At 36.4% G+C, this 23,389-nt stretch overlaps 1 long non-coding RNA gene across 1 annotated transcript in view; it reads left to right on the top strand.

The window, feature by feature from the left end:
* Positions 1 to 337: 337 nt before the first annotated feature.
* Positions 338 to 23,389, top strand: part of LOC120519073 — a 43,038-nt gene continuing 19,986 nt past the window's right edge. Inside the window, exons 1-2 of the long non-coding RNA XR_005631379.1 lie at positions 338 to 424; positions 588 to 644. This is a non-coding gene — a long non-coding RNA (uncharacterized LOC120519073). The remainder of the gene's footprint in view (positions 425 to 587; positions 645 to 23,389) is intronic.

The following is a 23,389-nucleotide window of genomic DNA, read 5'->3' as shown; positions in this document are numbered from 1 at the left end:
CCTTTGGTTTGATTAGCAGATTAAATTATTTGGTTTTCTATTCATTATGTTTTAAAGCCACACTTCTAACAACCTTTAGACACAAACTCGTACAAAATACATTTAGCCTGAGCTTTTCTACCTTGTTTTTTTAATTTCTTTTGCCAAGTATATGTTTTCTTAAATTGAACACAAGCTAACAATGTAGCAGGACTGAATGAGATGTGTCGTCTATTAAGTATGAGATTGGTTAATACAAAGGCTTGTCGGTAATAACAATGTCCTTTCTGCAGTGACAAAGATAAAGTGCCTGCGTTTGGATTGTACGACTGCAGGAGACAAGTGACGGCTGAAGGTAGACTTTGGAGAGCATTTGAATTTCATGTCCAAGAAGAGGCAGCCTATCATTAAAAAACCCTAATTTCTGTGTCAGGTAGAGTTACAGGTAATCTATCATCTTGTCAGACCGATTTTATTTTTTTTCCCTGTTCAAAGAGATTCCTAGTTTTTTCCAATTAAACTTGTTGCTGAAAAGGAAAAAAAAAAAAAAGAATTGTCAGCTATTAAAGGTACATTTTTTCACATTCTTCTCCCCTTTTTCTCTTCAGTATTTTGCAATATTGGAAATGTTCTGGAATGTTGCTGCTTATCATGACACTGGGCAGGTAAGATTTTTGTTCAAGTCTTTTATTACTCAGGGTAACACATAGTTTTATGAAAAAGTAAATGGAAATATATATAGTATACTTTGTATATGAATATCATCGGGGGGGATATAATCAGAAATTGCTACATATTTCTAATTCACTATCAAAAGACAATATTGCTGCCATTTTTAAATTAAAAGTTTAGTTCGGTCAGTTCACAATATTTATTTATTGCTTGATACTTACGTGATTTGGGTTGCATTAAAACTAAAGTTGAACATATTTAAAGTGATAATTTATTACATATACACTTATTTGCTTAATAAAGCGGAAAGTATGTTAAACTCTGTATAACTGAAATTCTGCATGTTTGAATGTGAACTAGACTACTATAAATAAAGAATTTTTGTTTGTCTTTTTATTTATTTTTTTTACTTTTACAGCACATTTCTTTATTGTATGCATTATTTTGAATAGGCACCAAGACAACAATGCACAGCTATAAACTTCAGACATTAACAGCATGACAAAATCTGAATAACAATGCATTGTAAAATAATAATCGAGCAGGGCTGATGAAATTCCTTTATTGTTGTTCTGAAAAAGGAACCTGAAGCAGCTTCTCACATTTACTACTGTTAATAAGTTTGATAATATTTGGAGCCCTACATTCTCCACAATATACTAGAATGCAATATAATATCTTGGCATAAAAGCCATTTATTGGTACATTTCTAAATGTTAACGGTTGTCAGCTTCAATTTTTTAAAAAGACCTTCTTGCAGTTGGGGAATAAAATGCTTCTACAATTCTCAGGGAATGCTCTTCCTTCCTAAGATGTGCTTAGTCCTGACAGGCAGTGACAAAGATGCCATCACCCAAGCTGCCGCAGGACCCATGTGGGAGATGATGCTCCTTTGTCCCTGGGTATAATTTATTTATGTGGCTAATCTTCAGGGTGTAAGGAGGGCATGCTCAAAGGTGTTTCATTTTACAATGTAACCATCGAAAGGATCAGTGACCTTGTGAAGACTTTGCAGTAAAAATATAATTCATTTTAATTATTATCTGAGATCTCTCTTATTTTTTCAATTATAGTGAGTGACAAGCAACCGAGTAAAGAGATTCCTAAATAAAAATGAGAAAACAGATCTTTCATTTAAAACAGAGAGAGGGCAGAAAGGCTGAGTGTGCAAGTCTGCACATTCAGAACTGGTGGGATTTCAGGTAAGGTCTGTTTAAAAATAACACAGACACAAATGTATACATTTTTAGGGAATAATAAAGTTTTTTTTTTTTTAAATTACAAATATTAGGTGCTCAATTCTGATTATAATATTGAGGGGGTCTCTTTTAGAGGTTTGAGTTTGTTGCTACTGAAGTGTACTCATTGCACTTCAAATACATCTTCTACAGCAATCATTATTTAAATTACCTGCATAAGAAGTTTATTTATCACTTTTATTTGCAACAAACAAATATGTCATTTTTGAACAATACTACTTGCAATTACTAAACTTGAACGGGCCAATGTGAATGTTAAAAAGTCTATTAAGTAACTCTTCCAAGTAAGTGCTCTCCATTTATCAGAAGTTTGAAATGATTTTATAAGCAGCTCTCAGCCGGCTATACTTTCCTCTTTAAAGATAAAAGGGTGGAACAGAGATGTAAATGGCACTTTTGTTGTGTATGTTATTGTTCTCTTTTTCACAGACAACTGACTCATTTCAAATAAATACATGTATTTGTACAGTTAAATTTCTCACAAGTGTATTCTTTCAGAAAAAAACAGTTATCTTTAATTTAATATTAAACTGATTCTCGAATTGAAATGTAATCATTTCATTAATTCAATTAAACTAATGTGTCATTTTCTAAGTTTGAAAATTATTCAGTATACAAACACATTCTTTAGTAGTAATTTATAATAAGTGATTTTTGCAATACTGACAATGGCTTGTTAGGACTGGAATACAGTATGCACTATAGAAAAAAAAGACTTTAAAAGAAATCTGCCATAAAAACTAAAATTCTGTGATAGTCAGTAATATCAGGAAACTGAAAGAAAAAGCTGGTAAAGAAATACATTAAAGTGAATCATATGAAAGTTTGAAGAAACATTTTTGTTTACCTGTTCAAAATGTATTATTAATGCCACTATATGACTGAGTAGTTACAGTTATTATTATTCAGTTAATGTAATATTGCATGAAATGAAATGTGTCTTCCTCACAAGTAGTGTTCAATCACAGATGAGCATGCATGTGCACAAATAGCAATTGCTCTTGTATTAATAATGATCAGCCTCATGATTACAACAATGTTTTCCAATGTAAACTACACTTATCCTTGCATGAGACTTTTAAGCTGGACAGAAATGCAAGGACAGCAAAAAGGTGGAAGAACCGGAGAGTTGATTAACAAGAGCCTTCCCAGCATGCTGCACTATGACAAATGATTGACTTGGAACAATATCTAAGGTGATCAGGATAAAGTACCAACCATTTCAAGGCTCAGCAAAATTCAAATTCTAATTAGACTTCTCACCACATTCCAAATAAAAATTGTTCCCCTGATATTTCGCCCTATCAGGTGTCTCTATCTGATCGCTGAAACAAAACGAATAAAGAAAATGATTAAAGTGATAACAAAGGCATAAAATTTAAATTATTGCGGCATCACATCTGGGATCTGTATGTCACTGCGCTGCCATTTTTGCCCTCCCGCTCGGCACTCCATTTTTTCTGCATGAGGGTAACTGCTGAACAGAGGAGAGGGAAGGAGAGAGAAAGTGAAAAAAAGAGTATGAAATTAAAAGGTAGAAAGCGAGAACGCAAATAGGCTTTCAGCTTTAACGTTATTAATGACTCTTCAAAAATCTCCGACTTTTCCAATCTCTCTGAGAAGCGCTTGAAGGAGCTTGCAGATGAAGCTGACCTTCAAAATGTTCTTTGGTCTTTAGTTAAGAAATTCACTCGCCATTATGGCATCATTAGGGAAACAAGGATAAAATTACTCCATGGTTAATGACCTATAGGATCTCCCACCAAAATTTGTTTCAGATCTAATAAAACTGCGCTTAACACACTCGAATGAATTATGAAGACTGTTACGCGGGGTATTAAAATGTGGAAAATAGATTTTCTGAAGCTAGGAGGACTGGACTTTTCAAATCAGATAGTAGAATGGAATTTTCTGGGCAATAAATTCTACCATGTCTCAATTTCATTTTTTTCACCCTGAAAATCAGAAGCTGTGATTGAATCTCTGAGGTGTATGGCCTCGAACATTCATTGCCACTACTAGCCTATATTAGCTTTCTCTTAATAGCAACAACAGTAGCAAAAAAAAATTGTAATAAATTAAAAAAAAAAGAAAATCATGCTGTTGTTTTTAGAAAGGCACCAAGGGAATTTTTAGCGTAAAGAAACACATTAGAAAATTCTAGAAAGAGAGCACAGTGTAATTAACAAGATCTGTGTTATTTAGGGTGATAATTTACCATTAAGACCTTTATGAAATTGGATTTTGCATTTACATTTACTCAGCATGCTGCCCAGATTAACGGGTGCCAGGGTAGTAATTAGCGTAACGCGTCACAGGACAGAGAAAGCAAGCAAGAAGCTGTTAGGGAGAAAAAATGAAGCTGCAGGCTATTGGGCCTTTTTAACAGAGTCACACACAGAAATCTGCAGAGCACTTTCAGTCACACAGAGGATGAGCCCAGTAGCCTCATATTTGCGGCAGTGCTATTATGATGTATAGACTTATACAAAAAGAAAGGAAAGTGAGTTTGGGTTTTCAAGAGATAGTAAGTGCCACAGAGAGGTGGTTTGTGAGGTAATGGCATTTTGCTCTCTTTAAACTTTAATCTTTCCTATTAATTCCCTGCAACTGGAGAATGTATGAGAGTTAATGTTCCATGAACGTGTTTCTCACTCCGCAATCTCTTCAAGCTAATTACCTTCAGGTGCTAAATGGAGGGAAATTGCAATCCATTTGGATGAGAAAAATTTCACCTCCCGGTCCCCAGTGAAACATTTTTTTTTCTGTGTGTGCAATGAAAAAAGAAGAAGGGGAAAAAAAGACTAGCTGCTCACATCACTCACAAGTGAGTTTGTTCAAAGGTAAACAGTCGCCATAAAGCTTCAATTCCACTTTTCAGCCCGGCAGTCTGAAACCAGAAACCTCTGGGCCTATGCACTCACCACTCCTCTTACCTATTAAGGTCAGCCGGAGGTCAACAGGTGCTGCTCTTGACAAGGGAAATGCTTAGCAGATGTTTGATTGACATGAATCATTTAAAGTGCCCATTAAAAACTTATGATGTGAAAGAAAAGAACTTCTGTTTTCACAGAAGCGGCATTTTTAAATGTCTCTTTTGAAGGGTAAAAACTCAACCAGAAGAGAGCTCAGCAACATATTGAGCTTTATTTAAAACCAAAAAAACATATAATCAAATATGTAATTAAAAAAACGATATCTATAATGTTCATAAATATGTATCTATTATTATTAGCCAAATCATTTTCCAAAACAGTGGCTCAACTGTCAGTCTCAGGTTGAGCATCGAAATAAGGACCACTAGGTCATCGTATAATAAGTAACCGGATTTATTACTTACTGTATATCTCTCTGTTAAATTAATTTGAAAAAGCAGATCGCCAGAACTGAAACAGAACTCTCCAAGTCGCATAACTGTATGCTAACATACATATATACTTGGTATATGCACCCTAAAAGACTTTTGTTAATGATGAAGTGACACATTCATGGTGTATTTCTGTGGTTTTCTAAGTCACATTTTGCACAGCCTACCTGTATGGGTATCACCAAAGTCCCCAGGTGAGAAGTAATAAGTACAATGGCTTCACTGAAAGAATCTGGGATGACCTTGAAACTTGATACTTCCTAGTCACCTATTTTTATTTCACTTGATATCTTTCTCTTGGAGTTCATTAGGTCTTCGGCTTAGTAAGAAAGACATACATAGAAGGGAAGTTAAAAAGGCCAGCTGGGGTGGGTGGGCCACATTGTGATCACTCACCTTCATCCTTAATTTGTAGTCATTATCCTTATGAACATATGAAGATCAAAAACAAGGAGAGGAAAGGGGGACTTAGTGGGTGTTGAGTATGCGACGAAAGAGCGTATCATGCAGGTCTGCTCTTTAAAATGTGATGCATGAAATCAGTGAGATGAGCTTTCCGATGTAAGAAACACATAAAAATTTGCAAAGTATCTTTAAAAATATGATTATTCATTCGAAGTTGTTTTGGTTGAACAGAAGAAAAGGCTGCATACCATTAAAACACAGATGATGAATTCAAAATTAATATCATTAACTCTTGTTAACGGGCTTCTTTTGCATAAAACACCCCTACTCTCTAGTTTAACCTTATCGTACGTTGTTTGTGCATACATTATATCAAAGTTTTGCTTATTCTGCTTCATTGTATGTATACATTTTGTCATAAAAGTGTGATTGATCGTTATAATACTTAGTTATTAAAATTTGCCCTTAATAAAAGTAAATTGTATTAGATATTATTAAGCAGAAGGAAGTGCTTTACAGTAAGCACTAATGTTCATCTTCAAAGGAACATATTGCATAGTAATTGAACCCATCAACAAGAAAAGACATCATTTTTAATAAACACAAATTCTATATGAAAATCACTTGCAACATACATAACCCCATTGTTTTCAGATTCAGATTTACTAAAGGTTTTGTATTTTTGTTGGTCTTCCTCTACACAGGCGGAGTGGTGGCTCTGAGGCAGGGATCTGCACTGGTAAATTGGAAGGTAGCCGGTTCAAATCCCGTAAATGCCCAAAGTGACTCTACTCCATTGGGCCCCTGAGCAAGGCCCTTAACCTGCAATTGCTTTGTCCTGGGTATAATGTTAATCTGCATCCAGCCCTGCAAGTAAGCCCTCCAACCTGCAGGAAAAATCTGGGGGATGGTGGCAGAATTTGCTCTCCAGCTACCATAAAAAACCTCACACTGTTCCATTCCATCGGAACTAGTGTGGTGCTGAGGTGTCACCCGTTGCATGGCTGCACTTGGGTCCTAATCTGGGGATCCTGAGTTGATTTGTCATGTGGTAGGTGTGGCAATGCACTGTATCAGTGTGTGCTCCTGGCCTCTCCTTCGTCTACATTGACAGTTACTCTCCTGTTTCTCGCAATCTGAATGTAATGTGTTCAGTGTCTCTTTTAGTCAGTGTGAGCCAACTTCTTTGGTTGTTATGGATAATGGGTTTCAGATAAGCTTTCCTACAACATTTATGCACCTAATTTCTTAAACAATCATACCACTACATTTTTTTTCTTTACTGTATTAGATTTGTGACTTTAATGTGATAGGTACTGTTGTTCTAGCTGCCCACGTTGTATCATATTCATAGATTACATTTGACACAATTCTGTCCATTTAACCATACTTTTTTTATTGTGGCTAATTGTAGCTGATGACACCAATAAGACTGCATTTGCTTTTAGGAAAGGTTTTGTGATGCTTACATCCTTCCATCATGACTCTCACATTTCTTAAACATAAATGAAAAATGTAGAGGGATGTCATTTTGTCCTTCTATAAAACATTGCTCCACACAAATGAGTTAAGTTAATACAGTTCAGTACCATGTGACACTTATACCAATCAGCCAGAGCATTAAAATTACTGACAGGTGAAGTGAATAACATTGATTATCTCATTAAAATGGCTCCTGCCAAAGGGCAGGATATATTAGACAGCAGGTGAACAGTTAGTTCTTGGAGGTATTGTGTAGTCAGTAGGAAAAATGTGCAAGAGTAAGGATTTGAGCAACTTTTGGCAAAGGCCAAATTGTGATAGCATGACGACTAGGTCAGAGCATCTCAAAAACGGTGGGGGTTGTTACTGCTATGCAGTGGTTAGTACATATTGAAAGTGGTCAAAACAGTGGACCAGCAACCGGGTCATGGGTGCCAAAGGCTCCTTGATTCAAGTAAGGAGGAAAGAGTAGCCCATTTGGTTCAATCCCACATAAGAACTACTGAAGCACAAATTACTTAAAACTTAAAGCAGGCCTTGAGAGAAATGTGCCAGATCATACAGTGCATCGCAGCTTAATACGTATGGGGCTGCGTTGCTGCGGAGTGGCCAGAGTGCCCAAACTGAATCCTGTCCACCAATGAAAATGCCTATAATAGGCATGTGAGCATCAGAAATGTAACACTGAACAATAGAAGAAGGATGCCTGATCTGATGAATCTCACTTTCTTTTAGATCATGTGGACATCCGGGTTCATGTGCATTGTTTACCTGTGGAAGAGACAGCAGCAGGATGCACAAAGGAAGGAAGGGAAGCTGGCGGAGGCAGTGAGATGCTCTGGGAAATGTTATGCTGGGAAACCTTGGGTTCTGTTATTCATATCAATGTTACTTTGATAACAACTACCTACCAAAAATTGTTGCAAGTCAAGTACCCTTTCCTGGTATTCCCTGATGGCAGTAGGCCTGTTTCAGTAATATAATGCGTCCAGCTACACCTCAGAAATTGCTCAGAAATGGTTTGAGGAACATGACAGAGAATACAAAGTGTAGACTTCACCTCCTGATTCCCCAGATCTCAGTCTGATAGAGGAAGAGCATTTGTGGGATGTGCTAGAAAAACAAGTCTAATCCTTGGAGATCCCAACTCACAACTTACAGGACTTAAAGAATCTGCTGCTATCATCTTTATGCCAGATACCAAAGAACTCCTCAAAGATCTTGTGGAGTCCGTGCCTCAATGGGTCAGAGCTGTTTTAGCATCACAAGGGAAACATACACTTCAATAGGCAGGTGGTTTTAATGTTGTGTCTGATTGGTATATATTTACTATGTATACACTAATTATAGTCATTATTGACAAACACTTGGCAAACATAAAATGATGCATGGGATTTCAGAAATTATGGCTTTGTATTAGAACCTGTTATTATGTGTTAAAAATGCATCATTATCATGTTACCAGATATCAATGTTTTAAAAGGTTCACTGCACCTGAGATACAAACAAAGATCTTAAATTGATCTTCAGGCCAGCAAGCATAGGAGCATTGCTAGATCAGTATAATTTACATAAATGGTAAACTATAATAGTCTTATTGGTGCACATGTGGACACCATTAACACAATAAATGAATTGGTTATATTTTCAGGCATATCATAAACGCTTTTAATTCATTTACAGCACTATAAGAATAGCACCCCAGAGATAAAAGAAAATAGTTAAGACATTTTTTTCAAGATAATTGCAGTAAAGGTTACTTTATGTAGTAGAACGTTTAGTGTATAAGCCGTAGATGGTATTCATTCCTTTCATAAAAACCTTCAAAAAGAGTAATATTTTATGTTTTTTGTAATGTGTACAGTGCAGCTCATGAATTTGTTGCATGTCTGCATGGCATTCTATTGCTCCTTGACATGTCATACCTCATAGCCAACCTCCCAAAATCGCGGCATAACTCATTTTTAAAGTGTTCTAATTGTTGTTCCTGCAGTTCAAAAACTAATTAACTTATCATTTTACCCATTTAAAACTTTTTGTTGAGGCATGAAGTTTTCACTTCTATGTTAAGCCAACATCCTTTGGTGAATTTGAGAAGGTTTCACATTCCTCTGCCCAAAGACATCTCTCTATGTTGAGTTGTTCAACAATGGTGCAATCCTGTAGTGGAGTGTCCATGTTCATTTGATCTTGGCTTCAACTAGACTAACGGCAGAGTGCTGTGTTATACTTGTTCAAACTACCCATAAGCCATTGTGAACTTGCTGTCAGTTTCCATTACGGTTACTGTATAATCGTCAAATTGCCTTTACTTTTTGATTTACACTCATATGTTTTTAATTAGTTTTTATTTTCAGTAATGATGATATTGATGATGAAGATTCACTGACTATTTGTTTTTTATACAGACTGAGCAGCAAATCAAAAACGACCATGCGTTTATACAGATCCGCTGACCACCAACTGACTAAGAATTGATGTGTACAAAATGATGTAGAAGGACGTTCATGCTACAGCTATTCAGTTATTAGGCTTATTCCACAGTAGAGATTTGAATTCTGCTGGATATCCAGTAAGGGCACAAGGTACCTGACTAATATTTCTGTATGTCAGGAGTGGGTGGGCTGATTGTTGATGAAGCTCTGAGAAAATCCTTAAAATTGTGTATATATACTGTATATATATATATATATTACACACACATATATACAGTATAAAAAGTAATTGCCCCTTGTTATATATATATATATATATATATATATATATATATATATATAATAGTAGAATACCATGGCATACAGCTCCACAAACCCGGGCACAGAGGCACAAGTCCAATTAAGCACATATTTTTATTTAACTGGGGCAGCCCTTGCTCCCCTCTACAAAGCACAGTATATCAAGCACACAAGCTATAATGCTTAGTCCCTTCTTCCTTCTTTCTTTCTCTCGTTCTCTGTCGCCTCCACTCCTCTCCCAGCAAGCTTTGTCCTCCTCCTGTGCCCTGTGGGAGTCTGTGGTGCCACAGCTGCCCAGGAGTGCTGCCCTGTAGCGTCCCAGGGGAGATATAGCTTCAGCAATCCTCTTTCCCCCAGTCCTAATTTTTCATTGATGTCCCGGCCAGGTAATGGCCGTGGCCACCTGTCACAATATATCTATATAAAATATCTAAATGGGAAAGAAAAGCTCCTTTGGTTGACAACATTATACTAAGGACACAATCTAATCTTTGCCACCTCACTGAAACCTGCCTTGTGTAGTGTAAATCTAACACTATTCCTTTAGTTGAAAAAGCACCAAATAGTTTTACCAGCTCATGAATCATGAAATACTGGTTGAGGAGGCAGATTTAGAATAATTAGTGACATCACTTCTAAAAATGTAGGTGTTTTCTCACCCATTAAGGCACTCATATTAGATATTGCTAATTTGTAGAAAAATGGTCAATTTTTATTGTTTATAAATGAATTTTTCAGCATTTTTGACAGATAGTTATATTTACATAGCGTTGATATATTCCAGGAATGAATACACAAATATTTTACACATCTGCTAAATCAGTAAGCTAAATCTTTCCATGTTCAACTTATTATCATAATCATTATTATTAATGATGTTTTTATGTTAAAAATGTAAGTGTTAGTCAAGTATCCAAAATAGCAAAAAGGAAGAAGAATAAGAAAACTGCATGGAAAAGAGTAGGGAATGAAAATCCCATGTTGGAAAAATTAAGAAGAGAAATAAATGTAAATAATGAATAATACATTTAGAACTAGTTTTCATTTTTTTATTGGCTTGAAATCTTTGTTCTACCTATCCACTTTGTGCATTCTCCACATTTATCTCTGAACATGTAAAGCCTGTTCCCCAAAAAAACAAAAAACAAACAGTCATGAACTGTTTATAATATCAACATGGTTCCCTACACCTAAAAGTGTTCTGGCAGTAGCCATTTATAACATTATAAATAAACTGTTATTAACTGGCACACTTTTTAATGTAGTAAGAGTGACTTTTATCTTACCACTATTAACAAAATAAGAGTTAGACATGTAAGAAAAGAAAAGACACAAGAAGATGAGTTGGGGTGCCATGATGGTATAAAAAACAAAAAACAGTGACCAAACATGTCACAGCAATCACAGACCTGGGGCCTCATGTATAAACGGTGTGTACGCACAAAAATTTTGTATACTCCCATTTCCACGTTCAAATCGCGATGTATAAAACCTAAACTTAGCGAAAAGCCATGCACATTTTCACAGTAGCTCAAACCCTGGCGTGTGCAAGTTCTCCACTTGGCTTCGCAAACTGGCTGCACTCAGCGTCAAAGTAGTGCTACTGTTCCTGTGTAGTTTCCCTTTCTTTTTTAGATCTACATCCCTGACGCAACTTTATCATATACACTGAAATTAACCGCATATTGTTTATTAGTTTAAGGCATCTGATTGTAAATAATCTGTAACAATATAATGGTCCACGGAGTAGCCAAACTATTCCAAATACCATAGCTGCTCTAGTGTTGTTACTCTCACTGCACCATCTTCTTCTGCTTTCAGCTGCTCCCGTTAGGGGTTGCCACAGCGGATCACCTTGTACCATATTATTCTCATTGCACCACTCTGAGTATTTATATCACTGTATCTTAGTGTGGAATCACAGCTCTACAGCAGCTGATCGGAAAGAGAATTATCGCTATACAGCATCAAGCACATGCTGCCTCAGCCATGCTGTCTATTGAACTGCTCTCATACGGCAAACACTTCAGAGCCTTTCCTGTACGGACCTTGTGGTTCAAAAACAGTTTCATCCCAAGAACTTTAAATGCAATCAATCAGTCCATCAGGTGCTCCTTGTAGAACTGTTTGTACTTATAAGTACCATTACCTCACAATAAACCTGCGATACAGTTACAATATTGCCCAACCTGAGCCACTTTATAAAGTGCGTATTTACATATGACTATGATATCATTTTTAAGATGAAATGCAGCAAAATGTTTATTATATTAAACAGATAAAACTTTAACTTCTTTTAAATAATCTATATTGTTAATAATTAAACATGTGAGGACATGGTGTTGCAGCGCTAGCAAGGACCTCATGCTCCGTTCACGTACTGCTGCTGCCTCATGCTGTATTCTTTCTGGGGCTGGCACGACACTGGAAGGATAGATGGATAGAATAATTAAACATGTACTACGAAGATATTTCAATGTCCCATAAAAGTTTTGAAGAATCTGCGTTCTAAGCTTATAGATGGTTTAACGGCTATTTCAGAGCTGATTGTGTGGCGATTGGGTACTTGGAGAAAGAAAAGGAAGGACAGGAATTGGGGGTTAGTACATTTGAAAGAGACAGTACTGCTGCAATAAATTATTTCATCGAAGGTCACGCATGGCGCAGCAAGCATCTTGCATGAGGCATGAACCATCACTGCACCACCGTGTTCCCATATTAAATACATGTTTTAACTCCTATCATCATGAAAATGATAGTAAGTATACATCTCAGTATTTACATTTTTCAGAGAGCTGTAATATCATGAATGTAATAGATTCTGTGTCCTGTCGGAGGAAGAGAAAGCCGGTTTAAGAAGCACGTAGTGATTCATACACATAGAGCACATAAAAGAACACATACAAAACAAAGCATTTAACATACTACTTTAGTTACGATGGGATTTGAGAAACTAGTAAATTAAACGATTTTAAGATGAAGTTTATGATGTTCTACTTTAATGACAAAATAAACTACATGATTAAAGTGGAAATTTCTAGATTAAAGTTGACATTTCAAGCTTTTTTCTCACTGTGTCCCTATTTTTTTTTTCTTTTCTCTGTACCCTAATAAGCTTTCATATGACACTCAGACGGTTGGTTACGACTTGCCTTTTCACGGCAACTTTGATATCTGACAACTTCTTTTTTATTTTGGGCACTGTGTGACTTTGTGAACTTGAGCTTTCGAGTTTCTCCAACAATCTATGTCACTCAATCAACTTCCTTTTGTTGTTTATACAATTCTTTAAACCAACAAATAGTACATTTTTCCATGCCTCCACTTGGCATTCGCTGAAATTCTTCTATTCCCCCTGTGCTTTTGCCATTGCCTTTTCACAGAATGCTGAGCTTAAGGGCTATTTATATTGATTTGCATATTCAAAGAGGCTTAATTCTGGGAGGAGTTTGGGGAATGGCAGCAGGTGTGTGCACATGCGTTACTTTTCATGCTGACCGGGATTAATGGAGCGGAAGAATGTGGAAGTTGGCGAATGCACAGATTTATACATCTGGATTTTTTTGTGCGTACGAACATTTCTGCTTTTGTCCGTACACCATGTTATAGTGTGAATTCTACGCACGCCGTTATACATGAGGCCCCTCGTGTGTGTTGAAGCACTTAAACAAACAAAAAAAAACTCAGATGAAGTTTCCACACATGAATGCCGAGTTCCAACTTTGTCCTTTTTTATATCCAGTCTAAGGCGGAAGGGATGGGATAATTCCTGGAAACAATGGAGGGGAAGATGCTTCCAGTAGCACCCTTTTTTGCTTGGATGTGGTATTACCATTTTTGTTGTAGCATTTTAGTTTCCTCCTACTTGCAAGTGTCTGAAAACCCAAATGAATGCAATAACAATAGAATTATAGTACTTGTAATGTACCTTTTTTCAGAATTATTTGAAAATAATAATCTCACCTTACTCATTATGATTTACTCAAGAAGCTTCTGTCTGACTTTCACACTGGTCATAGTAAATACACTGCATTAGCTTATGTTCTCAATTAAAATTTTAATGCCTTTAGATAAAGGAAACACTGCAGTTATTATGTTGTTACACTAAAGTGCAGCTTTTGACACCAAAGACCACTCTGTTTTGGCTTTGCATGCCTCTCCTGTTTCAATATACAAGATCTGCCTAAACTCATATACAGAATATTCATTTGCATCTAGTATTGTGTTCTTAATTAATTGTGTCAATGAGTTAAAAAAATGATATGCATGATAACTACTTTTCTTTGAGTAGATGACTGTTATGTCAACGTACTGATGAGGATTTGAGAGGCAACAGGGAAACTGCCTGAGAGAGTAAAAATACGTAATTTGAAGCCAAAACAAGACGTAAAATACATAGTCAAAAATAATGTGAGCAAAGCTCAAACTAAGAAGGATAATAAAATACACAAGAACAAATACAAAGTGTTGGAGACAATCCCCATTTAGTAAAAGTTGAGCGTTTGTAGTTTGGTCTTTACAGACTTGAGTCCAAAAGAGAACTGATCACAACAACAACAACATTTATTTATATAGCACATTGTCATACAAATAATGTAGCTCAAAGCGCTTTACATGATGAAGAAAAGAGAAAAAAAGATAAAGTAAGAATTAAAATAAGACAACATTAATTAACATAGAATAAGAGTAAGGTCCGATGGTCAGGGAGGACAGAAAAAACAAAAAAAAACTCCAGACGGCTGGAGAAAAAATAAAATCTGCAGGGGTTCCAGGCCATGAGACTGCCCAGTCCCCTCCAGGCATTCTACCTAACATAAATGATGAGTCCTCATTGTATTCAGGGTTTTCATGGAAGGACTTGATGATGACGGCCACATGGACTTCTGGCCTTTAATCCATCAATGTAGGGACATCATGGTGCTTTGATTAGGTGGTAGTGGCGCAGATCACCACCACAGAAAACCGGAAAAAGAACAGAAGAGAGAGTAGGGGTTAGTACAGATTTTGGAGCAAACACCATGAATAGTAATGATAATTAATTGAATATGCAGAGCACAAGGATTAAATTAAAATGAAGTTATGAGAAAGCCATGTTAAAGTAATGTGTTTTTAGCAGTTTTTTTAAAGTGCTCCACCGTATCAGCCTGGCAAATTTCTATTGGCAGGCTATTCCAGATTTTAGGTGTATAACAGCAGAAGGCCGCCTCACCACTTCTTTTAAGTTTAACTCTTGGAATTCTAAGCAGACACTCATTTGAAGATCTAAGGTTACGATCTGGAATATAAGATGTCAGACATTCCTATATATAAGATGGAGCAAGATTATTTAAGGCTTTGTAAACCATAAGCAGTATTTTAAAGTCAATTCTGAATGACACAGGTAACCAGTATAGTGACATCAAAACTGGAGAAGTGATGTAATAAGCAGGTGATATTCTAAGAACTGGAAGTGACATTACATGGAGGTGGGACTTTGAGGGGTCGAACCAAGAGTTGACATCATAAGCTGGAAGTGATCATTATCAGGATGATTGTTCAGTTGTTCAGTGGGGAAAAGAGGAGAGTTAAAGTACAGCGCCAACCCGGTCTGTCAAGTAATTACAATTATTATATATAATTATAGTCACACGTGTGATAGAAGGAACATTTCATCAAAAAGAAAGCAAGTGTTTTGAAAAATAGGTTTGTTATCTGTGGCACAAATAAGATCTGACTTTTTCTTTTTTTGTATTTTATTTTTTCAAAAACCAGAACATTACAATGGCATTCTACTCAAACAAACATACTGTAAATTAGTAACAACAGATACAACCATTTACTTTAAAAAGAATACAGAGAAAATAAAAAATAGAAATACAGAAAAAAAATCAATTAACACCACATCATGTTTGTTCTAAAATAATATTAATGAATTCTTATGTTTTTAAAAAGTTTTGGACATACCCATGAATAGAGAAATTGTTTTTTTTTTGTCTTTGTTGTTATTAAAGGAATAGCACTTCCATGTTAAACTGTGTGTGCATTCCGTGTGTTACAGCCCACGAATCTCAGTGCCACATTCACGCGCACCTTTGATTTGATGAATCACTACTGAAAGTTCTTTGGGCAGCAGCACACCTTTCACTAAATTTTAATATATTAATGAAACAGACACTGTTTTTGTTAGCGAGGCATATTTAGAATAATTTTCAATCAAATGTATAAATTAGGCTAAAACATGTTTATTTTTTTCTAGTGAACAAGAAACCAAATCTTTATGTCATACAATCATGAGATTATGCCTGGAACACCCATCTGCATATTATCTGGAATTGTCAAGGCTTTCAGTCCTACCCTGAATTGTGGGTTGCAGGTGTTCTTGTGCATTTGGTTCCATTTGCACATTTGTCTTTCTTCAGTTTTTTTTTCGCATGTTGAACATGTAATGTGCAAGTAGTGATTTTTTAGTCTTATCTAAATTTGAAATGCAGGACTATATTATAAACAGGCCTCACTTCTTTTTATATGGTATAGTCTTGTAATTTGAACTTTTAAATGCCATCTTGTGGTAGAAATGTGTGCAGTGCAGTTTAATTGAAAAAATATAATAATAGTAAAAAGAGTTACCTCGGTGGTACACTGTGTCAGTCTCTTACTGTTAAGGCTTCTTATGAATTCTAAAATAGATGGAACTTTAATAGAGTAATAATGTGGATTATTTTAATCAAACTCCACACCGACAGTACTCAGGGCAAATGTGAACCCAGGAATCTAGTTTTAAGATGATGTAACGCTAGCATGCCACACCACATTCTAAAAAAGTTATTCAGGCTTGTGTAGGCCCAGAGCTTAATTTAGAATCATGAAGTTAAATGTTACACTGAATGAGGCATATATATTGCAGACTGTGCACAAGCATAGTTATAAAAATCTTTCATCACATGGACAGTATGTTGTTAAACAAAGAAGAAAGCCAGTGTGTCCAAAGGAAATCCAAGATCATGACTGGTTTATTGTTAAATTTCCAGGTTTACAAACATTAGTCAAATGAGCTTCAAATCTTACTTTTCCTGTTATCCATTTCCACGTTCAATCACATATTCTTTAGTATTTATATTGGCCTCATCTGTTCTACCTCTATCATAATGCACCTCTTCACCTAATCGTCCTCTGGCATTTACTGTAAATGCCCAAACCAATGTGGTCTATTTCTCTTCAATTCAACACATACCACCTCGTCACCATGTCTTTCTCTTAACTCATAATTCTTCCTTTCGTCACTACTTGACAATCTTGACATCCATCTGATCCTTCTCTTGTATTTTTTCATTTTGCATCACAGAACATGCTAATCCTCACATAAATTTATACTGTAGTTTTCCTTTGCTCTTTTCTCATCAATGCCTATGGGCCTACTTTAGAAACTGTGTCTCATCATCAAGGAGGTATTTTAACCAAAATCTTCTTCCTATCGCATACCTCCAGTAGTTGCTTTGGATATCACACAAGAGGGAGAGCTGAGCGAGTTTATTCTAAAGCCAAACAAAGCTTAACTTCAGATTTATCAACAATATACTGTAACTAAATTCATGTTTTGAATTTCTTTATTCAGTTTTCTTTCATATGCTATGTAAACTCTGCAATTAATTTCACTTTAGTAATACAATACTTTGCAGATGAATGATGCGACTTTATATGAGAACCAAGTACATCAGCAGTGTCAAATATGTTTATTGACTGCCTAATACATATACATTGTTAATAAGCAACTAAGAATAACATAATTGTAAATGATTACATTATAAAGGATATGATTTACTTCTCTTATTAAATATTTTCTCATTTTCTGGGTACAACACCATTGTATATTAAATGATCTGCATTCAATTAAATTGTACAGAGATTTATAATATCTTGTATGATGCCTTTACTGGGGTTGTTTACAATCTGTGAGTAGAGTGCTTTGTAATCACTTTGTCAGCTTATATCAATATTAACTTATTATAGATTATAGTTACTGACAGCTACCTGTCAGTAACTGCAGTGGTTTTTTTTTTCAAAACAAAATAATGCAGACCTAAAATGAGCAGTATATAAACCTGTAAGTTAACTGTAAATTCTCCTAAAGTGTGATATTCAAAGTCATTTTAAAGAAAGCATTCAATACTCGAAGATTAAACAGACTATCAACACTTTTTTCATTTTGTAGGAATAACTTTTGCTTTTTTTGTGTTGTAATGGACAGCCGTGACTTCTACCAGGCCGGGACCACCTGCATGAAGGAGGGATCAGGGGAGAGAGCTTACACGGGGCATTACATTCCCCAGAACAGCAGAGGGTAGTCCCCCTGGCTTAGGACAGTGCCACAGGTTTGGAGCTTGGGAGATCAGCCCTGTTGGGGCCCTTGGTCATGTGCCAGGGGGCGCATGGAGAACGGAAGAGTCCTTCATAGCAGGAATGCCACCACACCCCAAATTGCTGCTGGAAGGAGATCTTGGGTCACCTGGAGCACTTCCGGGTGCTCTACAATAGAAGCTACCTCACTGTATTCGGGGAGCCAGAGTCAGGAGGGAGAGGACATGAGGAATGCAGTCGGAAGACTGTTTTTTTGTTTCTGTACTGTGTTTGGTGCTGGTGGGAAACAACAGGAAATGTTTCCCACTAAATAAAAGCCTTGTGTTGTGCAGCATTTGTGTCTGTGTCTGTTGTGTCAGGTATTTGGGGAGCTGGCACTCCCCCTGGTGATCACAGAGTTTATTTATTGTTATATTTTACTGAGTACAACCAGTGGTGTTTCTGCATTATGGGCCATTTGTTTTGCAAAATAAGCAATAAGCTTTAATATATTTTTAAAATATTTTTAACAACACTTCATAAGAATTTCTGTCAAATTTCTATCACATTCTAAATATAATGTGTATTATATTCAGAATATATTAAATGAAAATCTAGAAAAATAATGTACTGTACTTTTATAGAATGTAAAATGGTCTGTGTGTCAGGTGCTGCACACCTATTTCCAGCTGAGGTGTCCTACTCTTACCCGTCTACAAGTGAACCCTGAACTCTGGTATATAGAAGATACTTTAAACTGTTCATGTAACAGGCCTTTAAAACTGAACAGGAGTGCACTGTATGATGGGGAAGATGGACCATGAAGGGGGAATTTCCAGTTTTTTTTTTTTACTTTTTGTTTACTAGGCTTTGAATCTTAGAGAATTAACCTTGAGCTGTTAACAGCGTGTAAGCAACAAGACAAGATAAAGCATTAGAGTACCACCAGATATCCTCATTTAATGTCCCGATGAAAGAAGGATTTGAATTTAAAGAAAACACATGTAGTGTTTCTTAGACATGTTAGAAAAAACAAAAAGGTTTCACTCAGGGAAACAGTGCCCATGATTCCTCAGTTTTCAAAGACAGTGTCCACTGCCACTTGTCAGAGACAGCAATAGTGGAAGGGGTGGGCTGATTGTAGCCCCTGGCAGAAGTGACATCAGTGGTCCTCCCACACCCTGAGGCAAACTGAAATCGGGTTATTGGTGTCAGTTTGAAATTCTTCCCAGTAATATTTGGTCAACCCATCTACATTTGACATGCCCTAATCTCACATGCTTGACAATTATCTGAAAAATTTTCTTATGGGAAACTGTAAAAAATAATGTGTATTACCAGTGCGTGTTTGCTTATTTTTGGATGGTTGGGGGGGGGGCTGATGCTATTGTAAAAGAGGACACTTTTCCGCCTTAGCTGTTTTTAAAAATTGCTGAAGAATATTATGTCTCTGTCTCTCACTATATCTCCATGTTACTTGAGAACACAATTAGCAAGAAAAGAAGCTACCCTTTGAATGAAATGGTTATCAGTATCTTATTTCTACTACTTAGACTGAATAAAAAGGTAACACACCAAGTTTGTGTGATTCTTTGTAACAAAGTACATTAGCTGTTAATAGTTTAATGCAAATAAATAAATAACAGCTTAAATATCAATGCCTTTGTCTAATTATTACCAACAAAGTCGAGAAGCTAGATTGCACATTCCTTTTCCAGTTGCAGCTCCATAGGAGCACAAGAGGATGTTTTTGTGAATCCCTCTTTTGCTGATCAAACTGGATTGAAGTAAAGGCTTTGAAGTAAACATAACCTCATTCAGCAGGCAGCACAATACAGAGGTCCCTAAGGTTGAAATCGTAGGGTAATAAACTGACAATGATACAGATAAGAAGTTACTGGTATTAGGTGCAAAAATAGTTTTGACATTTTTTCCTACCCCCATTAAAAAAAATAAATGAGAGTTTCATGTTCGTGTTAGCATAATAAAACTTGTAGCTTGAACCTTTTTGCCTCAAAGCTGTACAAATCTAAATGTGAGATGTTGATGTTTCAGTTAGACATTCCATAGCCAACATATTTTGATAGGCCGTGGGTAGTTGTTCAGACTGTCAGTTTCTTTCACATTTAAATCAACATGGTTGTATTTTGTCAGATAATGACAATGTCAAAGGGCATCACAAAGACTTTATGAGACAGACCAGGCATCAGCAACCCATTGTTTAATTAATTTTGTGTGCATTTGCATATCTCACTAGTCTTTCGCTAAAGAGGGAAACATATTATTAGCCAGGTAAGGTAATGTTAACATTAGAGAAGTCTACACACAGAGAGTAAGATTCGGATATGTCCTCAACATAATTAATGCCACAAACACCATTGAGGATAACATAACGTAACATTCTCAAAACCATGTGTCAGTAGTTTATTGAAAATGTTGAACTGCAACATGAAAAGAGTAACAGAGGAAGGCCTTTGGCCAGTTAACGTCTGGTAGGTTGGAGCAGCCAAGATTCTAGAATGGTGTTGTCAGGTTCACAATTATCCACTCTGTGCTGTTTCAGTATCTGTGGCACTGCCTGGAAGAGCCTCTGTAATATTACACATTTCCATATTTTTCTTCAAAATAACTTTGATTTGGCAGGTTGTTGTTTTTTTTATGCATCTGCTTTATCCACCATTTCATCCATTTACTATATTTAATTCAGGGTTGTGGCCATGAGCACAAGGCAGGAAGTAACCACTCTATTGCAAGGCACCTTCACTGAAAAATGAGCCCCACCTATACATCTTTTGGATTTGGGAGAAAAACAACATATAGACTTTGCTCTGTTGAAGAAAGTTAAATCTCTAAACAATTAAGTGAAGGGATTTTAAGGCTGTGGTGGGCAGGCGCCCTGCCCAGGGTTTGTTTCCTGCCTTGCGCCTTGTGTTGGCTGGGATTGGTCCAGCAGACCCCCGTGACCATTAAGGATATAGCAGATTGGATAATGGATGGGTGGATTTTAAGGGTCAGTGGGGTTTTTTTTGGGGTTTACAGGCCAGTATGCTCCATCTGTTGGTTGTATTTCTATTTTTGGTATTGGGATGCTTTGTTTCTTTATTACTTTCTTGACTGTTTCGACCAAGGTGTCATCTTCTGCAGCCTGCTTTTTTTTCCCCTTTCTCATCACTTGACTTCCTAGGCTTTCAGTCTCTTAAACATTATCTCTCTGTGTTTCTCAAGATGGATACATGCTCAAATGCCTAAACTGTTTTAGTGTGATTTGATATTTGGTGACAGTTTTCAAAGATGTTTTCTGACTGGGTGAATTCCAGATATTGCACCAATTGCAGGTGATGGGCTTGAAAACTATATTTTTTATTTTTTCTCTAACTTAACTTTAATCCTTTGCAATCATGAGTGGCTTTGTTGAAAGGACTTTGTCTTTGAATTGGTAATAGTAGCACGTTTGTTCATTTTTTGTAAGTAAAATTGCTTGTGATAAACTTTCCACACACTTTGAAGCTTTCTCCAGTAGCCAGCCAATCAGCTAAACCATGCAGCTACAGCTGATTCAAAAAACCTACTTCAGACCTCTTTCTTGATTGCTTCTATTTTGAGGACAGAATCAAAAAGATAAATTCATGCTTGACCTTCAGGAGCAATTACTTTTGCTCCCTCTTATAAAGCTTAGTTATTCAAAACAACTCCAAACATTGATGCAGAAGATTAGAAGAAGTGTGGTCTTGGACCACATTATCCTGACAGGGTCTGACAACATCCATCTTAGAGTGTCAGATGTACTTTATGTAGTTAACTATATGTGGTCTTGTTACAAGACTATTACTTTGTGTGAAGTTGTATACCATATGAAGGGCAAGGAGTACAATGCTCAAGTTTAATTTCACATTTTTAGCATAAGCAGGCAAATACAGTATATATATAGAGAGACAAATTCTATGTTTAGAGTATATCTATGCCTCCAATTATCCAGCAGACTCCTTTGGTTTAGATTGACATTGAATTTAGTGTTTATTTTACTATATTGAATTAATGTTCTGCGGTGGGTTGGCACCCTGCCCAGGATTGGTTCCTGCCTTGTGCCCTGTGTTGGCTGGGATTGGCTCCAGCAGCCCCCGTGACCCTGTATTCGGATTCAGCGGGTTAGACAATGGATGGATGGATGAATTAATGTTACTTTTTTGCACTTGTTGTTACAGTCATCATTAACTGTTCATTTCCATTCTTTTTATTCTGCACCCCTATTTTCACAGCGTTTAGCCTCAGAAGTTAGTGGGAGAAAAAGTGGCCTTTTTGCTTTAAATCAGCTAGAGTTTGCCTCTCCCTACAACTGTGTACTCACATGGATTTATTTTCCCTTTGTGTTAGAGAATGCTTTTAGGAGCATGTTCCATGGACTTTAGATGGTGATTTATAAATTATATGATCCCCACATTAGTTGTGACTCCACTTGTATTCAAGCATCTGGGTAGACTGACCAGACTAGAGCCCAAATAGTTATTGGTAAGTTATTTGTGAATATAAGGGTACATCTGCTATGTCTTAAAAACAAATGTCTCACCTGTAATAATGCTTTGAGCATTATTTACATTTCTGTCATTTAGATTAACAAAATAATGAATACATGAATAAATGTAGATCTTCCACCTGAAACATGAGCTCTGAGGCATAGACAGATTTATGTTGAACAGTTTAGGTAACACTTTGCATAATCTTGAATTTCCTGCACAGCGTAATGAATGACGGAAAATGATTGGAAAAGAACTATAATGAGAATGGTTATTTACTAGGGGTGGCCTTCCAAGGTAAATCTGACTGATCGGACTGCTTCCTTCATGTCATGCCTCTTACAAGAGACAGCTGCGTTATTGAAAGTACAGATGTTATGTATATTCATACATCTCCTGCTGACAGATGCATTTCCTTGTGCTATTGAAGATGACCTCAATGTGATGCTGAACAAAATGATGATAAAGGACAGGAGAAACTGTGATGAGCTAATTCCATTTCTCATATTTGCCTCAACAGGTACCAGTGGCACCTACTGTTATTTTTACTGTTTCTGGTATTATAGAAGAAGGAGCCACAGAGAGCTGTGACAGCTTCCTGCTTATGATTTACCCAGTTCATCTTAGTGGGTGGTTGAATCTGTTTGTGCAAAAGTACTTAGAAGA

Source organism: Polypterus senegalus, chromosome 1 (genome assembly GCF_016835505.1).
Source record: "Polypterus senegalus isolate Bchr_013 chromosome 1, ASM1683550v1, whole genome shotgun sequence".
Classification (NCBI taxonomy): domain Eukaryota; kingdom Metazoa; phylum Chordata; class Cladistia; order Polypteriformes; family Polypteridae; genus Polypterus; species Polypterus senegalus.
Note: the sequence above shows the minus strand (reverse complement) of the source record. Positions and strands in the feature narration are given on the sequence as shown.